Consider the following 20634-nt stretch of genomic DNA (forward strand, 5'->3'; position numbering starts at 1 on the left):
TTACAAAGCTGTGATCACCAAGACAGCATGGTACTGGCATAAAAACAGACACATAGACCAGTGCAACAGAGTAGAGAGCCCAGATATGGACCCTCAACTCTATGGTCAATTAATCTTCGACAAAACAGGAAAAAATATACAGTGGAAAAAAGACAGTCTCTTCAATAAATGGTGCTGGGAAAACTGGGCAGCTATATGTAGAAGAATGAAACTCGACCATTCTCTTACACCGTACACAAAGATAAACTCAAAATGGATAAAAGACTTCAACGTGAGACAGGAATCCATCAGAATCCTAGAGGAGAACATAGGCAGTAATCTCTTCGATATCAGCCACAGCAACTTCTTTCAAGATATGTCTCCAAAGGCAAAGGAAACAAAAGTGAAAATAAACTTTTGGGACTTCATCAAAATCAAAAGCTTCTGCACAGCAAAAGATACTTATTTAGAACAGGATTAAATCTAAGATTTTCTGAACTCTCATCATTACAACGTCCTTCATCTCTTTTCACACAAATTTTCTTCAAAGACTGAGTTTTTATCCTATATATTCCAAAGCACAGTTACCATGGTTTTTATAAGCATAAATATCCTCCCTAACATGTGCTTTCTTGTGTTGAACATGGATTAGACTTTTCTCTATAAAATTCTTCCATGTAATGAAACACCTTTTGTTTCTACACCTTCCTGCTCTCCCCTGTTCTACAGATGATTACACAGTCACCAACTGTAAATTAAAGCATTTCTCAACCATCTCCCACATGCAGAGTCTTATTCCATAGATGCACTATTTACAAAATTACAAAGAATAATTTCGATGAAAGAACACTGGACACAGGGAGCAGATATACAAGAAACCCCTGTCTCTATATGTATGAGTTTCATCAAACCATTGAACATTTCAGGACTTATTGGGGTTTGGACTCAGATCATTAAGGTCCTTTTAAAAGAATTATGTAAATATAATCCTTGCCCAAAATTATCATTTGAGGAGGGAGCATGAGAAAGAAAAAAATATATAAGTGCCTTCCAACCACAGTGGCCTTCTTTATTACCTGGAACTTGCCCCACTCCTCCTTTTATGGCAGTACTGTCCATATGCAATTTTCATGCCAGCATTGCTCTTCCCAGGCTTTACCCCTCAGCCTGATTAATGACTACTCAGATTAATGATTAATGACTAACTTCAGACTTCAGCTTGTAATCACTTCTTCAGGAGGCATTCCTTGTACCCTTCTCTGGTCAGTTCTCTTACTCTGTGTCATCCTTTTGTCATCTACCTTTCAGAGGCCATGTTCTTTCACTTGAGAGCAGCCATACATTATTTATTTGATCAGTAGCTGTCTGCTCCCTTTAAGTATGACCTCCATAAAGGTAAGACCTGGGTCTGTTTGAGACAATTATTGTGTTCCCAGAAACAATTATGTACTGGTTTGTAGTACTCAGCAAATAAATGATGGAGGAAGGAAGGAAACAAGCGAAGAAGGTAGGGAGAAGGAGAAAATGAGGGATAGAGAAAGAGGAAGGGAATAAGGGAAAGGCAAGGAGGAGAAGGAGAGAGTGGGGAGGGAGGAAGAGAAAGAAGGGAGAAAAAGGGATGGAGGGAGAAGGCATAGGTAATTAAACTGACAATATTATAGGAATACAAAGAAAGGAAGATTTTGAGCTGAAGTTTCAAACAAGTCTTTGGGAAGATGAGATATTATTTAGATCTTAAAAGAAAAGATTTATATCTGCTTAGAATGAAGAATGGAAAAAAAAAGACTATAGGGACCTTCCAGAAAAGGACAAATAAGACATGAGCAGAGAGGGAAAGTTTCAGGACAAGGTAAGTACACCAGTCAGTTGAGAGAGAGTTACTTTGTGAGGAAGACTAACCAAAACTTGAATTAACCCGGAAGGAGCATATTGAAGCCAGATCACTTGAGATTTGCATGCCTGGCTAAGGAGCTAGGCCTAAGTACTAGAAACCTGTATTTTTGTGATAAAGAGTGACATAGGTGTAGAAGAGGAAAATCTTTGTCATCCAAATTGCCTGAATCACAGTGGTTTACAGAATAACTTAATTCTGGCTCCCTCACTTCTTTTCCACCCTTGGTGGACTGCTCCTATCAATGTATGAAAGCCACATCAGACTTAAACCCAGAAATTGTCCCCTTTGCCACTCTTTTCTTCCCCTGAAAACAGACAGGGATAAGGTGGGAATACTTGCTCTCTATCTTTCATCAACATAGAAATCTTCAAACATTAACTGTATACCTTTAGCTTTCAGGCCTGCCATGAATGAAGATGTTATCATGTTTGATTTTAAAGAACAAGATTCAGAAACAAGGTTCTGACTCATTCCACACAACCACAAACAGTGAGAGACATAGATTTATAAAAACACTTTTTCTTAGCATCTCTCTTACCCAGTGGTACTCAGATCACTATACTAAAGACCAAAGTAAGTAAAAGTATATTAAGAGAAACAGTCACAGAAGTCAACCTTCCATAACAGTATCTTCTCTACATTTGGAAGCTCATACTCTAGTGCATATTTTAGTGCCAATGATTTGTGGGGTTCTGATTTAGAACCTTAGGTTCTCAGATAAATCTAACACTGGTGGCCAAAAGTAACACAACTGGCCTCTTGAAAGGACCAGCACATTCTTTGAGGTACTGAATGGAATAATATGAAAACTATGATACAGAGGAAAGACCAGGACCTTGAAGTCAAAATAGCTATATGAATTGTTATCATGTATTCAATTTAGTTTCAGTTGAAACTTAGGCTCAGTTTCTTTGTTTCTAAAAGTAGGTTATTACTTCATGAGTTGTTAGAATAATTAATAAAAGAAAGTATTTAAAGTGTCCAGCACGGATCTTAGCATTTAACAAATATTATTGTTTTCTTCCTTATTTTACCAAAATATAAAGCACAGTCTTTCATTTATTTGGAAGTTGATATACTATTCTTTTTATAATGATTAAAATTATTTATGCAATTAATCAACTTTAATTAAGGAATAATTTTAACAAACATTTGTTGAGCATCTATTTTTTTAAAGATTTTATTTATTTATTTGACAGAGAGAGTGACAATGAGAGAAGGAACAGAAGCAGGGTGGGTGGGAGAGGGAGAAGCAGGCTTCCCATGGAGCAGGAAGCCTGATGTGGGGCTGGATCCCAGGACCCTGAGATCATGACCTGAGCCAAAGGCAGATACTTAATGACTGAGCCACCCAGGTGCCCCTGATGAGCATCTGTTATGTGCTAGGCATCATTCTAGGTGTTAGCTGAATATCCACTTCATGCTTGAAACTATTGTCCTTGAGAATGCAATAAAATTCTCAATAAACACCTCCTCCCTAGTTTATGTATTTCAAATAATTCAGTCACACCTTGATTATCAAATCAACCAAGTCATTTAGCCCAATCTTTGTTTGTCTGTATTTCCCTAATGCCAGTAACTAAAGAACTGTCTTGTTTGGGATTTCCCTTAAATTTTTTTTTGTTTAGTAAGAAAACACCAAAATTATTATTAATACACAAAAGCTCTCTTTGCAGTATTTTACAAACCTCAAACAGCTGTGACTTTTGTTAAAAGCTTTATTCTTTTCATTAATATTTGTACCCGATTAAACTTCAGTACAGGTGCACATGACTGGGAATCACACTTTTATATTTTGCATGCAAATTAGTGGCATGGGAATTTGCATAAATTTGTAATGCACCACAGCAAAAATGAATGTTCAAGCAACTTTTATTTTTATCTAATCAAATCACCACTTAATGAAAAGCAACTGACTGTTTTCAGAGGTGCACTGAGCTATACTCTGGAGATGAGAGCATTTAAAATTCAGTGGGGACTCCCTGCAAGCATCAGACTCCAGTACTGCAAAAGTACTGGTGAAAATCCGGCTCTGCAAAACTAATCTGTTCTACCCTATTCATGGGGAGAGAGTGAGAGATGGATTTTTTAAAATCCCTTTACAGAATGCATCATTTAAAAGAAAGTCAGAGGGGGTTCTGTAGCAACAGCATCAATAGTTACAGTTAAAAGCATACTTGTAACCCACAGGGAGGCTTAACAATCATACTCTGTCCCAAAGCAGATCAGCTTTTGTAAAAACAGAATGAGACTAGAGGGAAGAGAAAGCCAGCTGTTGCTATGCCACTTTCTGAGGGAGAGAGGGAATACAGTCACTATATGCTTCTATATGAGCTATTCATCTTTGTCCCATCGTGGGTGATAAGTAACCACAAATAATAGCAATACCACCCTGCATACATCCATGGCTTTATACTTTTAAAAGTTATTCCAGGGGAGCCTGGATGGCTCAATTAGGTATGCATCCCACTCTTGATTTCAGCTCAGGTCATGATCTCAGTGTTATGAGATCCTATTTCTAGTAGGGTTCCACACGCAGTGGGGGATTCTGCTTGAAATGTTTCTCTCCCAAGTTGTGCTGCTTCTCACTCTTTCTAAAAAAAGATGATTTCATATATATTGTCTCATTTATTTACGTATAATTGACAACTTCCCTACATCCAAGGAAGTTTTGAAATTAATTATATAGGCTAAGTCTAGATAAAGAAGTACAAAATAAAGTTCTTTGGGTAAATTGGAAGGGGAGATGAACCATGAGAGACTATGGACTCTGAAAAACAATCTGAGGGGTTTGAAGTGGCGGGGGGGTGGGAGGTTGGGGTACCAGGTGGTGGGTATTATAGAGGGCACAGCTTGCATGGAGCACTGGGTGTGGTGAAAAAATAATGAATACTGTTTTTCTGAAAATAAATAAATTGGAAAAAAAAAAGGAACCAAAAAAAAAAAAAAAGTTCTGGAAGGCAGAGAAAAATAGATTTGAAAAGGAGAGCTTTTCATTTATTTACTGGTTTTAAAGTAGAGAATAATGTTCAATAAACATTGTACATGAATAAATAATACTGTGAAGTTCCTGGCATACATATTAGGCTCTCAGTAAATATTTGTTCAGTGAATAAGTAACTAAACAAATGGATAAACATACAGCTTATGCTGTTTAGTCTCATAACTAGTCTGAGAAAATAGATCTGCAGTTGAAAACATGCAAAAAGATAAGTTGTTTGATGATGGTCACACAGGAGAATTAACCTACTATGCCTTGAAAAGCCTGTCAGTGCTGTTTGTATGGCCCAATTCTTCCAAGGCAAATTTGTATAAATAAATAGACACATAGATTTATACATAATGTTTGATACCATTCCTTTAATTTCCTGAATGATATTGAAAAAATAATGAAATATTTTTATAGATATGTAAATGCAGTTAAAACCATCAGTGGTTCATAACATTCTTCCCTCCCAAAGTGAAAATAATTCTTAGTATTTTCTCCCCAAAATGATCAACACTGCTTAAAAGGAATTAAACCCATATTTCCCCTATCCACATTTACCAATGTCTCACCCTCTCCTTTCTCTTGACTCCATCTCTACTTCAGCCACTGATCCCTTTGTGTAGAGAAAACACATTCATTTAGTATTCCACATTCTGGTTCTCAGCATAGAACATTATCCACCCCAAGAACATGCACTTGACCTATGGTTAGGTTAGTTTATCTTTCTGCAAGTAGGCATTAATGAAGCCAAAGCTGTTCACTTGCTTCTTGCAAAGGGTTGGATTCCTTCTTTCAGCTCTCCAATATGGATCTATTATCTCTGAACCTTTGTCATCAACCATTTTAAAAATTTGTGCTCTGGGTCCAAAGAGCAGATTAGAGGCTGCTACTGGTTCAGCACAAAATATATCTGACTACTGGGAGGAAAAAACACACTTTCTACCAAAAGGAAGACTATAAAGTTATATGTATATTAAAGAGTTTGCTCTGTGTGTTTGCACAGTGTTTTCTTTTGCCCACTATTTTCAAGCCCAATGAAGCAAGCAGCAGGATCCTTTTGCACCTCAGGCTAAAGGAAACCTCAGAGGCTATTAGGTTTCCAGAATGCACAGGGAAGTAGCAGATGACCATAGGAACTCTCTTGCAATCCTAGAATTTTATGCTGTGTGACCAGAGAGCATTTTAACTTTCTTTGAATTAATGGAAATTTTTAAATATTTAAAATGATAATTATTACTATATAAGCCTTTCCCGTCATTGCTCTACTATGGTTTTCAATCAGAAGGAGGTTAACTGTGAGCTTAAAAGTGTTCTTTAAAAGGCTCTCTAGACTACTTTCAATTACTTTTGTATGAGAATAGTAAAAATTTTAAAAAAAAAGATTTTGTAACCAAAATCAAGAGAGGCAAAAAAAAAAAATTCTGAAGTAAGAAAGTAGCCTCAAAGAGGGAAAAAAAGAGCAATGATAACTTTGAAGAATGTATTATTGCATATTTAAAAACACTGACAAAAAAGATACCTAAAGAAAACACAACCCCTCAAACTGAGAGTAAATACACATGTACAACTCATCAACTTTCAAGGTCAATTAAATCCTCTAATGAACCATGCCAGCTACTGCTCAACATTTTAAACTTGTCTGAAGTAGAATTCTAAGCAGAAAGTAGTTTGTCTATACTTCTATGAAACCTATAAGGAGAAAAACAGACCTCATTTAAACTGGTATATTCCAAGCAGGTCAACTGGATTCAGAATAGACACTTAGAATTGGCACTGAAATTTGTTAAACTGAAGCCACATTTTTTTTTTTTGGAAATTCAGCTGTGATTTCCACATTCCTTACTTGCCTTTAAAATCTAAAAGTGATTCCTCCTGCTAGATTCTGCAGTCAAATCAAAAGGAGTTTTTCCCTTCCTTCCAGGATGTTCCATTGTCCTAGGTCAAAGGTCTCTCTTGGGGATTAGAAACAGTTAAGAATGAGAGACTATGGACTCTGAAAAACAGTCTGAGGGGTTTGAAGTGGCGGGGGGAGGGGGTGGGAGGTTGGGGTACCAGGTGGTGGGTATTATGGAGGGCACGGCTTGCATGGAGCACTGGGTGTGGTGAAAAAATAATGAATACTGTTTTTCTGAAAATAAATAAATTGGAAAAAAAAGAATCATTCATTTGGGGTTAAAATATCAGCTGCACCTTCTGAAGTGGTGAGCAGTTAGCCTGAATACATGCCACTGGAATGTTTATAGTCACCAAAATCTCAAAGAACTGAATGACTTGGTTTACAGAATGAGTGCTTTCTGACTGTAGACTTGGAACTGTCTAGACACTATGTGGCTCATTTTCTTGGTGTTTTTAGGCACTAAATGCTTACTATGAGCTAGCTTAGCATTACTGTGAAGTTCCAAATAAATAAAAAACCAAGATCCTCACCCCCGAGGCATTTACAATTGGCCAGGGAAAAAGAATCGAGTTGCTTGTGTACAAAAACGCTCAACATTTAGTGAAGACTGTCTAAGAGGCCTCACACTTTCTTTTCTTTAAGCCACCAAAACCTTCTGCAGTTATTTACTTCCAAATATATCCCAAATGTAAGTTCAGTGACAGCCCTGAGGAAATAGCAGCAAGTATCACCAAATACTTATAAAGCAAGATTAACTTTTTTTTTTTTAAGATTTTATTTATTTATTTGAGAGAGAGAGACAGTGAGAGAGAGCATGAGAGGGGAGAAGGTCAGAGAGCAAAGGCAAGATTAACTTTTTTTAAAAGTAGTTGACCCTTCCTTTGTCTCATCAAATAAAATGAACATAAGTCATCACTGTCAAGACTATGCTGGCAATAACCAGATTTTGCATTTATCAGACTCAGGAGTGTTGCTTCAATTTTTAATCATACAAAATTGTCATTAAATTGCTTGTCCTCTTCATCCACCTAGAATATTACCTATGCCTATAATACAGTTCAGAGATCTGTATTCAGTGATAGAGAGAATGGAAAACCTCTGGATATAATAAGAAAATTACCTCTTACTGTGTCTTACCAATCGACTCAGTAGATCAAAATAGCTGTGCAGGGAATTACAGGTTTACAGGAATCTTACTATTTATCTACCATTATATTTCATTAAATAAAAGCAGTCTTTCCTGCACTGAATTTCAAAATTGATCATCCTAACTGTTGTACTTGAAGGTTACTCTCACAGTTGAATAATTCAGTCATCAGTTCATGGATGTTAAGTCATTTTGCTGATCCTCACTGCTGAAACAAACAAACAAAAAGAAATTCCCCTCAATTTTGTTTCTTTGCCCCCTGGTTAACATCTCATTTAAGTCAATTACCATCAAAATGTGAAACATTTGTAAATATTACAAATAAAAATTTACAGATATTATTGCAACTGAAGGTAGAGGCTAGAGATAGGTCCATTTCATATCCTGCTACCATATTTTTTAAAATAAAATTGTTAAAGTTATTGAGATAGCTAAAGAAGGTAGTCTTTAATTTAAAAATGAATAGATCATTAGTCCAAGTACAAATATTTATTGCCTTATGCAATAAATGTGTTCCAGAAAATTTGAGTCTAAACTGAATTTTTGCAAACTGAATCATTTCCACATTGGCTTATATTACAGTATGAGAGATTATTTGATTCCATTTCTGGACTTCAGCAGTGATTTATAGCACTTTAGCCTATTTTTCTCATTCCCTCCATTTTCTGTCAATTACAGATTTATAAACAGATGTTTAAATGCACCAGGGGAATTCCAATTTAAAGAAATCCCATGGAAAATTATTTCTAACAATGTGAAGAAGACTTTAGTAATGTGATCACTAGTACCACAAATAATTTGTTTGGTAAGTTTAGGAATTATTACAATGACATTCTTAAAGGAAGCTACCCCACTTGAAGGAAACATGTGAGATATGCATGAACACCATTCCCATGCAGTGAAATCTACCTTGGGGCACATTAGTATCAAAGCAGGAGATGAGATCTTTTCATGCAGTCCTATTTTCTGAAGAGTTATGCACAAGGGCATTCAAGTGGACACTGCAGTTTAATAACCCTGGAGTCACCACTGCAGATGTCTACATTAACTCAAAGTTTGAAAGAAAAGCAGATGGCTAGAAAACCCTTACTGAGATTCTCTAACAATATCCAAAGGTAGAACAGCAAGTAGCTTTTATGTATAAATGATGTTCACCATATGGTAAAGTATGATCGAATATTTTATAAAAAATCAAATTGTTATTTGTTTGAATAAAGCTAAGGCCAATTAAAAGTAGAGTTGAGATTCTCTGATAAATAATTGATTTGGAGATTTGGAGCAGTAATTCTAACCTAAGCTGTAAAAGGAAATAAAGGGGGGTAGGGGAAGGAGGAAATGTACATAGAATAAATGTGTTTTTGTAATATCAAAGCCCTTAATTTCTCAAATATGAATCCCAATTCCATTAAAGCTCAGGTTATTGCCTTGAAAATATACTTAGAGAAAATAAATCTGATACCTCTCTAGGCAGAGTAAAGATAATGTAACATAGACACTAATATAACAGTACTTTTCTGGTCTAATGTTTAAGATCCCATAAAAGTTGAAAAATCGTAATACAACTCCAGTGTGTATTTTACATGAAGTAAGTAATAACTTTTGAAACCAGAATCCCCAGATCCTGGCCTGCAAATCAAATACATTGTCTACCAGATGACATCTCTTCCTGACAAGTGACCAAACCACTTAAATCACAGGTTGCTGATAACCTGCAGTCATATACAAGGACCCTGAAAAAAAGATGCTTATGTCACCGTTGCATGCAATAATATATAAGCAATAGATGACACAAGTAGTGACTGGTCTTACTGATCAAAAGAAGAGAAAAATAGGTGTCCAGAACAGATTGTTTACAATCTGCTTCCTCCTGTAAGTTTCTAGTAAAATAACACTTTCACCCACTTCCTAAGACTCTTCTATCAAATAGGTGAAACAGGAATGTACAATGTTCTTCACCACCTCATCTAGCCATGCTTCACTATTAGCCATGACAGGATATAATGTGTATTGCATTACTTGACCTAAGTAGATATATAATGCTCTAAAACAACAGGTAGGCTTTGACCTGAGAAAACCCCATAATCTCCACATTTACAAGATTAAAACAATTAGAAGTGTATTATCATGAAAAAAAATTAAATATTTATCAGTTTTTGATTGTGGATCACAGGGAATAGAACACCAGACACATAAGTTATTAGAAGCAGTGCTGTATTTTAAATTCTGGTCCACAGAACAAAATCTCACAGTACTCTCTTTCTCCCTAGCCTTTCTCTCAAAGAAACAGGAATACCCTCTCTATGTATCCAACTCTGTTCTCCACATAGAAGTTCATTTATAATGTCATTGGGATCTATACTTATGGTCAAGAGCTCTTTTAAATTGAAGATCTAACAACATCTCTAAGAGTGAGATCAGTGGTCCTTAAATTTTAGAATCACATGGGGAGGTTTTTAAAATCTGACACCCAGGCCATTTCCCATACCCAATTAAATCAGAGTATCAGAATCTCTGGAGGAGGGCTCCAGACACAATTATTTTTTAAAGCTACCCAGATGATTACAACGTGAAGCCAAGTTTGAGAATCATTGGGTTAAATAGGAAAAGAGAGCCTACTCTAAAAAAAATAATTAAAATCCATATTTTCTTTTTAGAAACACTCTCCATGTAAAGCAAAGGAACAACGAGAGCCAGGATTTCCTGAGGGATTTTCAAGGAGATGGTTTTTACCTTTACCACCTGTTATGCCAACAGCTTCTACTGAAGTCAACAAAACAAAAGGTCTGCTTTCTATGGATACATGCTTCACAGAGTCCTGGCTTCGTGCTACATAAATAGTGCTACAGTGGAAGCTAATATAACATCTTCTTTCTAGTCCTCCTCCCTAAACATATCATTGCTCCGTCCTATGAGTCATTCTAAGGCATTATAGCCAAAAGCCTCTACATAACTGTCAGATTCAGAAGAATGGTGTACTATTTTTCATGTTAATTCCTAATCCTAGATCTTAAAATAATCTATTAGTTTATACCATGCTCATCCACCTAGCTGCATTTCTTCCTATTCCCTCCTTTTCATCCCTTCACCTACTCATGTTTTTCTTTTTGAGATCAATTCTTTAACATCTCTGAACTAGAATGACCAAACATCTTGGTTTATGCATTTTGTCTCAGCATACTTATATTTTTCCAATATTTTCTTATGAAATCTTTTAAAGATACAGAAAAGTTGACATGATTTTACAGTGATCACTACCTGAAATCTTTCATTAACATTTGACTTTATTACATGTTTATTTATCTATTCTCCTCCTTCTACCCATCTAACAGACCACCCTATTTGGGGGAACATTTCAAAGGAAGCCCAGCATAATTATTAATAGTACTCTTTTTTACTCTCAAAAGTTCCTGCTTTGGACAATATTTATAAAGTAACCCCATTCAGAAGCAAATGTTGTGTGTGTATATGATGTAGCTATGTATCCAAGAGTGGTGCTAGGCACTTCGTAAACATCAAGACAAACATATAAGTCTTGATAGTCAGTTTAAAGTTTATTTGAATGAAATAAGTTAAGAAACAGAAATACAATAAATATTGCTGGATATTTTACTGTTAAAAAAAAACAGAGAATCAGAGCAAGTAGAACTCAGTGTGTACAGGAATAATGAAATGGTACTTTCTTGGTAGGTCAGGCTTTGCTGAGACTTGAAGGATAGATAGAACTTGTAATGTTAGACAGGAAGGGAGAGAGCATTTGGAGTGGGATGAAAGAAAAACACGAACAATGATAGGGGGTAGGAGATCAAGAAGAAGACCAGCAAGACCAAGACAAAAGATTCATGAAATCACAAACTTTGCCCAATACTCAGGAGTAAGAAACTTCTCACCCCTACCTAAGTGTCAATAGTCATCTCACAACTAAAAGGCCAAGTGACTGACAAGTCTTGAGAGTCTACCCTACTAGGCACTACAAGTACAACATCATGTACAATAACTATCATCTGTTCACTCCTTCTAACATGACTTTAGCCCTCAGATGTCCCACTTTTTTATGCTGGAAGAAATGCTAAGACAGAATCAGTTCTCATGCCCAAACGGTATCTTTATAAGCTATAATGATTCTTGGTTATTTAAAGCAGAGTTTGCCTTTCTCCTTTTTTTCTGATTTATTGGAGGTTAATCAATTAGGATGTGAATTGTACCAGACAGAACCTACATGCATGAATAACTTCTTATTTCAGCAGTATCAAAATCAATAGTCATCGGATTTGCTACAAAGCAGAACCTCTGCATTCCAATTTACAATATATTTTGCCACACCTCAGAAAAATCCTGCATATATATATATATATATATATATATATATATATATACATATTGCTTGCTTCAGTCTCTTCTTATTCCATTATTAAAATTCTCTTTTGCTAGAAATGTAAGGACCATCTTTTTTCTGTGGCTCAACATCTTTTGCTCAAAGCAGATGTGGACACTTACCCTGGCTTTACATGGCCTTCAGCTGATGTGAAATGGATGTGAAATGTGATTGGGTCTTGCCCAAATGAAAAGTAAATGATATAGTTCTAAATGAAGTAAACATTAACTCAACTTAAAGCTCTCCTTGCTGCTCTTTTGAGTACTTCTATGATTTCTTCTATGCCTGAGCCATCAGATCTTGTGCATTGCCTGAATCTTGAATACCTAGATATAACTAAAAACTTGGCATGGACCTCTGGGTTCAGCCAAACTCTTACTTCTTTCAATTCTAACCTCTTGTCCAGCTTCAATTACTGATCACCATCCACTGCTTTTGCATGCCACAAAGTTCATATTCTAGGTCTATAGCGACATATTATTCAGACTCAGATTGCTAACATCACAATCACCAGCAATAGCAGCATAATTGTTAGGCTACTCTCTAAGAAGCTTTAGGTTCTCAGCAAAAATTTGGTCAGATCATGAACATACTTGCTTGTTTTTGAGTACCGGTTGAACTATCTTAGAAAGGAAAAGACTTTTTTATTGCCTTAGGACAATACCTTTACTTTCAGTATTGCAGCATTCTTACAAGATACAGGGCAGCACTGGAATACTCATAGGCCTGGAATTGTATAACAGCTTCATGGTAGATATACTGCTTCAGTATTATATTGTTAAAATATACTATTTTGGTATTATATTATTAAAATATACTTGATGGTTGACTGAAAACTGAAAGTCACAGAAGAGAAAAGAAGTTCTGGGAATAACTGATGATAAGAGTGATCAACTTCTGGTTATTTAAAACAGTGAAGTAAAATTTGAAATGGGTATTCCAGTCAATCAGAAAGTTTTAATGAGCACATTTCCTGTTGCACAAGTAGAATAGAGGTATGAGATATGAGCAATGTCTGCCAAAAGCCTACATAATCTATCAAGACAATACTAGCTCACGTGAAACAATAGCTAACAATAGAAAATGTCATTACTATAAATCAATAATCACAATTATAAGTGCTATAATTAAGCAGAGATTATTAAGGGTTGATCTAGTCAAGGATTACTTCATGGGTCATTGAGGCTTGGATTGGGCCTTACAGAATTTCTGTTAGTGTAGAAGAGAGAATAGGCATTCAATCTAAAGAGAACAAGGCAAGAAAAACTCAGTATGCATCTAAGACAATGAGGAAGATAACCTAACTACAACAAATGGTGCACAATACAAAACAATGGCAACTGAGCTTGCATAGATAGGGTGGGCCACAATATGGAAGGTTTTGGATAACAAGCTAGGGAAGTTTGACTTATTACAGGAGGAACAAGTCACTGAAGATGTTGAGGGTGGGACCTAGACACAATGAATGCACTATTTGAGAAAGATGTCATAGTTACCAATTATGCAAAGCCCCACCTTGAACAAGATGCACCCACTGACTCCAATCATGTTTAAGATCAGAGACATATAAAAGTGGCAGTCCTAGCATGTTTGGCAAAATTGTCATTTCAGGCGTGAGAGGTCAGTAAATGCAAAAAGTGACATAAACCATCCTAGCTACAAGAATATGTGTACTCCATATTTATGCAGAAGACAGAGAAAAAGGAATGAATCAATTAAGGGTAATGAAGCATGGCATGCTTGCCATTAAAGGGAAAAAAGGAACAGTGTTAAGGGGTGAGGAGTAAATTATTTAAATCTTATTGGGCAGATGGAGGAAGTAGGTTATAGACTTCGGTTTTCACCTCAATTCCTTCTAATTGAACCCAGGGTCATTTTACTGATTGTTACTAAATAATTCAGTTTCAGCCACAAAGGATAAATTATCTAGTTCATTAATTAAAGATAAAAAATAATAAAAGATAATTTGTGGGAAAATAAGCAATAGCAGGAATTCAACTAACAGAATAAACCTTGGAGAAAAATTAAGTTTTAAATTTTGTTTAAAAAATGTGCATATAGATACAGAGAACAAATTGGTGGTTGCCAGAGGTGAGGAGTGGGGAGTGGGCAAAATTGATGAAAGTGGTTACAAAGTACAAATTTCCAATTACAAAATAAGTCCTAGGGATGTAATAATGTACAACATGGTGACTATGGTTAATAATACTGTATTATAGATTTGAAAGTTGCTAAGAGAGTAGATCTTGAAAATTAACATCACAAGAAAACATTGTAACTGTGTGGTAATAGATATTAACTAGACTTATTGTGGTGGTCATTTTGCAATACATACAAATATTGCATCATCATGTTGTATGCCTGAAACAAACATAATGTTATATGTTAATTATATATCAATAAAAATAAGTATAAAACAGACTTTGTTTCATAAATGGAATATGACACTGAATGAGGTTATTAGCATGAATCATTTTATTTATCTAGCTTGTTCAGAACTGAACATTTCATCCCATTAAGCCAACCTTATAAGGAGAGAAAGAAATGCTATGCTATATAACAATGTTTTCCTAATGTGCAAAGAAGTAGAATTGAAACAGGAAGTATCAAATAACTTCAATAAAATACTAGCCAACTGAATCTAGCAACATTTAAAAAGAATATATCATGACCCCATGGGATTCACTCCACAGATGCAAGGTTGGTTTAACATCTGAAAATCAATTATTTTAGTATATTATATCAACAGAATAAAAACAAAAATCACATGATCATCTCAATATACTTAGAAAAAGCATCTGACAAAATCTAACATCCTCTAATGATTAAAAAACTCAAACAAAAAAAATAGAATTAAATTCCTTTAATCTGATAAAAAGTATCTATGAAAACCCCACAGTTAAAATCATACTTGATGGTAAAATACTTTCAGATGATAACACAAGGGAAGATCTTCATAATGTAAAAAGTATGGGCAACTTGGACTTCATCAAAATGTAAAACTTTTGTGATTCAAGGGCCACCACCAATAAAGTAAAAAGACTGTCTATAGAATGATAAAACATTTTTGTAAATCACATATCTGATAAGTGACTGACATAGAGAACATGTATGTAACTCTTACAAGTCAAAAATTTAAAAAAAAAATCAAATTTAAACATGTACAGAGGATTTGAATAGATATTTCTCCAAAGAATATATAGAAATTTACCCAATTGGAAGGGGAGGTGAACCATGAGAGACTATGGACTCTGAAAAACAATCTGAGGGGTTTGAAGTGGTGGTGGGGGGGTGGGAGGTTGGGGTACCAGGTGGTGGGTATTATAGAGGGCACAGCTTGCATGGAGCACTGGGTATGGTGAAAAAATAATGAATACTGTTTTTCTGAAAATAAATAAATTGGAAAAAAAAGAATATATAGAAATTATCAATTAAGTACATGCAAAGATGCTCAATGTCATTAGTCATGAGGTAAATGCAAATCAAAACACAGTAAGATGCCACTTCAAATCCATTAGGATGATTAGAATCAAAAAGATAATAACAAATGTTGATGAGGATGTGGAGAAATTGAAATCCTCTCACTGCTGATGGGAATGTAAAATGGTACAGCTGCTTTGGAAAATAGTCTGACAATTCCTTGTATAATTAAACATAGAGTTACTATAGCCAACTATTTCTATTACTAGGCATATACACAAGTAAATTGAAAACATATGTGTGTGCACTGAAACTTGAACACAAATTTTTATAGCAGGATTATTCACAATTGCCAAAAGATAAAAACAACCCAAATGTTCATCAAAATACAAATGTATAAACTAAGTGTGGTATATCCACATAATGGAATATTATTCAGTCAGAGAAAAGAATGAAATACTGATACATGCTACAATATAAATGAACATTTAAAACATTATGATAAGTGTAAGAAGCCATTCACAAAACTCCATGTTACAGGATTTCACTCATATTAAAGTACAGAACAGGGAAATCTATACAGACAGAAAGCAAATGCTTGCTTAGTGCTGGGGTGGGGGATGAGGAGATAGAAGTGATAGCTAAAGGGTACAAGGTTCCTTTTGTAAGGTGATAGAACTATTCTAAATTCAACTGAGTGACAGTTGCACATACACACAAATATACTAAAAACCCACTGAATTGTAGACCTTAAGTGGATGAATTGTATGGTATATAAAGTCATCTTTCAATAAAGAAATTTTTAGCAAAAGGGGACCAAATGAAAAAAGAAACACTGAGTACCCAAATGAGAATCATGTCTATTTTTTCAGGGGAGGGGGGTTGAGGGGAAGGATGCTGATGGTCTCTGACAGTAATTTTACGTAAGGGGAAAAGCCTCCCTTGCATTGCCTTGACTAATGTGGAGACTTCAAAATAAATCTTAGTTCTATAAAAAATTAATCTTTAAAGAAGTTATGCAAATAGATTGTAGAACAAATTGTGTACTTTAAATTATCATATAAGAATTGCATTTAATTAAACCTTGTGTGTCTTCTTCCAGTCAAAGGAAAACAGCAAATCACATTATCACACTGAGTCACTCTTATTTTTTTTAATTTAATTTTTTTTTTCAGTGTTCCAAAATTCCACTCTGGGATGCCCTTGATGCTAATGACTTGCTCTTTTCCTTCCCATTAAAAGCAGTGGGTGACAATAACATACTCTAGTCTTTGGATAGCTACTGTGTCTGTAATTATTCTCTCTGCATTAGGGTAATAGTGGTTCCCTTACTCAGAATAGCTATTGTCCATGTAATTGCCATTCAGATTCTTCTTTAACAAATGCCATCCATGGGTATCAGAAAATGGGGTAGTTTCAGTCAGAACAGTCAGATGATAGGTGACATCAGCCCCTACCATTTCACTTTTCAGCAATCTGAGAGGACTACTAACATTTCCAATCATTCACTGGCTTTAAGAATTGGTCAAGCTATATATATTTTTTATTTTTTTTACTTAAATTTCAGTTAGTTAATGTACAGTGTAATATTAGTTTCAGGTGTACAATATAGTCATTCAACAATTCCATACATTACCCTGAGCTCATCATGACACAAGCACTCTTTAAATCCCATCACCTATTTAACCCACCCCCTCCAATCTCCTCTTCTCTGGTAACCATCAGTTTGCTGTTTATACTTGGGAGTCTGTTTCTTGGTTAGAAAAAATAGAATTGATCAAGTTCTGACACAGACATGATCTGTTAACTAAATATTACTTTTTTCTTTTTTTTCTATTGAGAGCCACCTTGTATTTATTTAATTTTTAATTTTGTTATATCTTATTTGGCTAAAGCCCCCATTCCTTACTCTCTCTGTCCCTAGATGAAAATGTATATTCTATGCAAGTTATGTGTTTCTATAATTTAATGATAAACAAAACCAATATATTTTTCCTATTGCCTTGCAAGCTTTAAAATGAAAACAAATGCTGTCCTATTTAGGGTAATGGTATAATGCACAATTCAAGCCAGACATTTTGAGAGTGACACTATTAATAATTATACCCAGGCAAAGGCATGAATTGAAGCTATTTCAGGCCAACTGGGATGCATGATCACCCTTCTGACACTGCACATGTACTTTTTTTATAAAGTAATTTTTAAATTTCTAAATTTACAGTAAAATTGACCTTTTTGCTATGTAGTTATATAAATTTTAATACATTGCATGTATCAACCAACACCACAATCAGAATACAGAGCACTTTCATCATACCAAAACACTACTTCATGTTATCCCTTTGTAGTCACACTCTCCCTCCACTTCCAAACCCTGGTTAACAACACTGTTACTATAGTTTTCTCTTCCTGAGAATGTCATATAAATGAAGTCATAAAGTATGCAACCTTTTCAGACTAGCTTCTTTCATTCAGCATGCTGCCTTTGTGGATTATCCAAGTTGAGGCATGTATCAAAAGTTAGTATTCCATTATGTAAATATACCATGATATGTTTTATCCATTCATATGTTGTCAGACGTTTGGTTTGTTTCCAATTTGGGTTTATTAGAAATAAAGCTCTCTACACATTCATGTAAAGGTTTGTTGGTAAACATGACTTTTCATTTCTCTGGGATAAATGCCCAGAAGTGCAATTGTAGGTCTGTATGGGAATTACATGTTTAGTTTTATTTTAAAAAGTGCCAAATTCTTTTCCATAATAGCTTACATTCTCATTGGCAATGTATGCAAGTTTTATTACTCTGTGTTCTGTCACTGATATTATATTTTTTAAAAATTATTATTCTAGCCATCCTGATAGGTCTGTAATGACATCTCATCCTGGCTCGGCCTTTTGGCTAAGATCAAGTGTAGTATCTGTTCTTATCAGTTTAATATCATCCTGGCTTTATTTGGCATACCTAGAAGTTTTATGCTAGTATATTTTATGTTTTATAGCCAGAAACATTGCTGGATTATTTTTAGTTCTAAGAGTTTATCTAAAGAATATTTTAAAATTTCTATAAAGATATTTTGATATCAAGGTATTAAAAATAATTATAAAGATAATCATTTTCTTAATAGTCTTGGTTTATTTTCTTTTCCAACCCTTATAACTTTTATTTATTTTTCTTTTCTTACTGTCTTTTGCATAGACATAATGATAGTGAGCAACATTATTTTGTTCCAAATATTTCTTGGTCAATAACATTTATCCAACTTTTTAAAAAGATTTTATTTATTTATTTGAGAGAGAGAGAGAGATCACAAGCAGGCAGAGAAGCAGGCAGAGAGAGAGAGGAGGGGAAGCAGGCTCCCCACCAAGCAGAGAGCCGAATGTGGGACTTGATCCCAGGACCCTGAGATCACAACCCAGGCTGAAGGCAGAGGCTTAACCCATGGAGCCACCCAGATGCCCCAACATTCATCCAATTTTAGAAGTCCTATTTTATTCCTAGTTTGCTAAGAGTTTTTGAATCATTAAATGATATTGAATTATAATAAATGCCTTTTGGAGTCTTTGAAATGGTTATATGAATTTTCTTCTTTAAGGTGATGAAAGACATTAACAAATTTTTAAAAGTTAAACTGTTCTTTTATATTTCTTGTATAAATCCAAATTGACATGAGGTGGTATGGTAGCTCACAAATCAAACCCATTAATGGATTTAATTTGCTGATATATTTATGGTTTTTTTCCTTCCGTGTATATAAGTGAGGTAATCTTGTAATTTATCTTTATCAAAGTATATGCATCTAGTTTGGGTGACAAGATTATGCTAGACTACAAAAATTAGTAGAAGGAAGACTTCCTTCTTTTTCTTTTGAAAGAGTTTATATATAATAGAGATTATCAATTCCTTGAAAATATGGTAAACTGACAAAAAGGCCTCTTGACCTAATGAAACTTTTGTACTAGATTTTTTACTATCAGTAGAATTTATTTAATGGTCATAGGTTTATACAGGTCATGTATTCCTCCTTGAGACAGTTTTAGTAAGTTTTATTTTTTCATGCTGTCCATTTATGTAATTCTAAGATTTATTCACAAAGTTATTCAAGGTATTATTAGTGTGCTTTTAAATTTAACCTGTATCCATGATAATGTCTCCTTTTTCATTCCTAATATTTTTTAAAGATTTTATTTATTTATTTGACAAACAGAGATCACAAGTAGGCAGAGAGGCAGGTAGAGAGAGGGGGAGAAGCAGACTTCCTGCTGAGCAGAGAGCCCGATGCGGGGCTTGATCCCAGGACCCCGGGATCATGACCTGAGCTGAAGGCAGAGGCTTTAACCCACTAAGCCACCCAGGTGCCCCACAGCTGTATTTTTTAAAATCAATACTAATAAGCCTTTTGGCAAAAAAATATGTCATTAGAATACATCCTGTGCATTACATTATTATATACACATTTTCTTATAATACAACCCACTCATTTGTCAGATTCTGCTGTTCTCTTTATATGTCATGTGCATATACACTTAGGATTTAATGTTTGCTGATACTCATATACCATGTGATACTGCCTGTAGGCTTTTACCATAAAACAATGCATGGATAAAATATTTGATCTGCTTTATTACATGGTTTCCAAATATACACTGTATAAAAGTAATATAATTAGAGACAAATCAGGAATTTTCTCCTCTGGGTCTTTTAAGTTGAAACTCCTTCACTGAAGAAACATACTGGCACAAAATAAGGCTACTACTTAACAACAAATAAAGAAAGTTGAGCAAAGTCAAAACATCAGTCCTTCCTCCCTCTTGATAACTCACATCATAAACTAGGTGTCAGCAAACTATGCCTATAGACCAATCCCAGGCCACTCCATGTTTTTTGTATAACCCATGAGCTAAGAACATTTTTCATATTTTAAATAACCTAGAAAA

The 20634-nt window shown here is 34.9% G+C and overlaps 1 protein-coding gene and 1 pseudogene across 1 annotated transcript in view; one reads left to right on the forward strand and one right to left on the reverse strand.

The window, feature by feature from the left end:
- Positions 1-20634, reverse strand: part of IL1RAPL2 (interleukin 1 receptor accessory protein like 2) — a 1343934-nt gene that overhangs the window by 1135647 nt on the left and 187653 nt on the right. The gene's annotated exons all lie outside the window — the stretch shown is intronic.
- Positions 18579-18709, forward strand: LOC122897708 (annotated as a pseudogene).

The sequence above is a fragment of the Neovison vison genome, chromosome X (assembly GCF_020171115.1).
Source record: "Neovison vison isolate M4711 chromosome X, ASM_NN_V1, whole genome shotgun sequence".
Taxonomy (NCBI): domain Eukaryota; kingdom Metazoa; phylum Chordata; class Mammalia; order Carnivora; family Mustelidae; genus Neogale; species Neogale vison.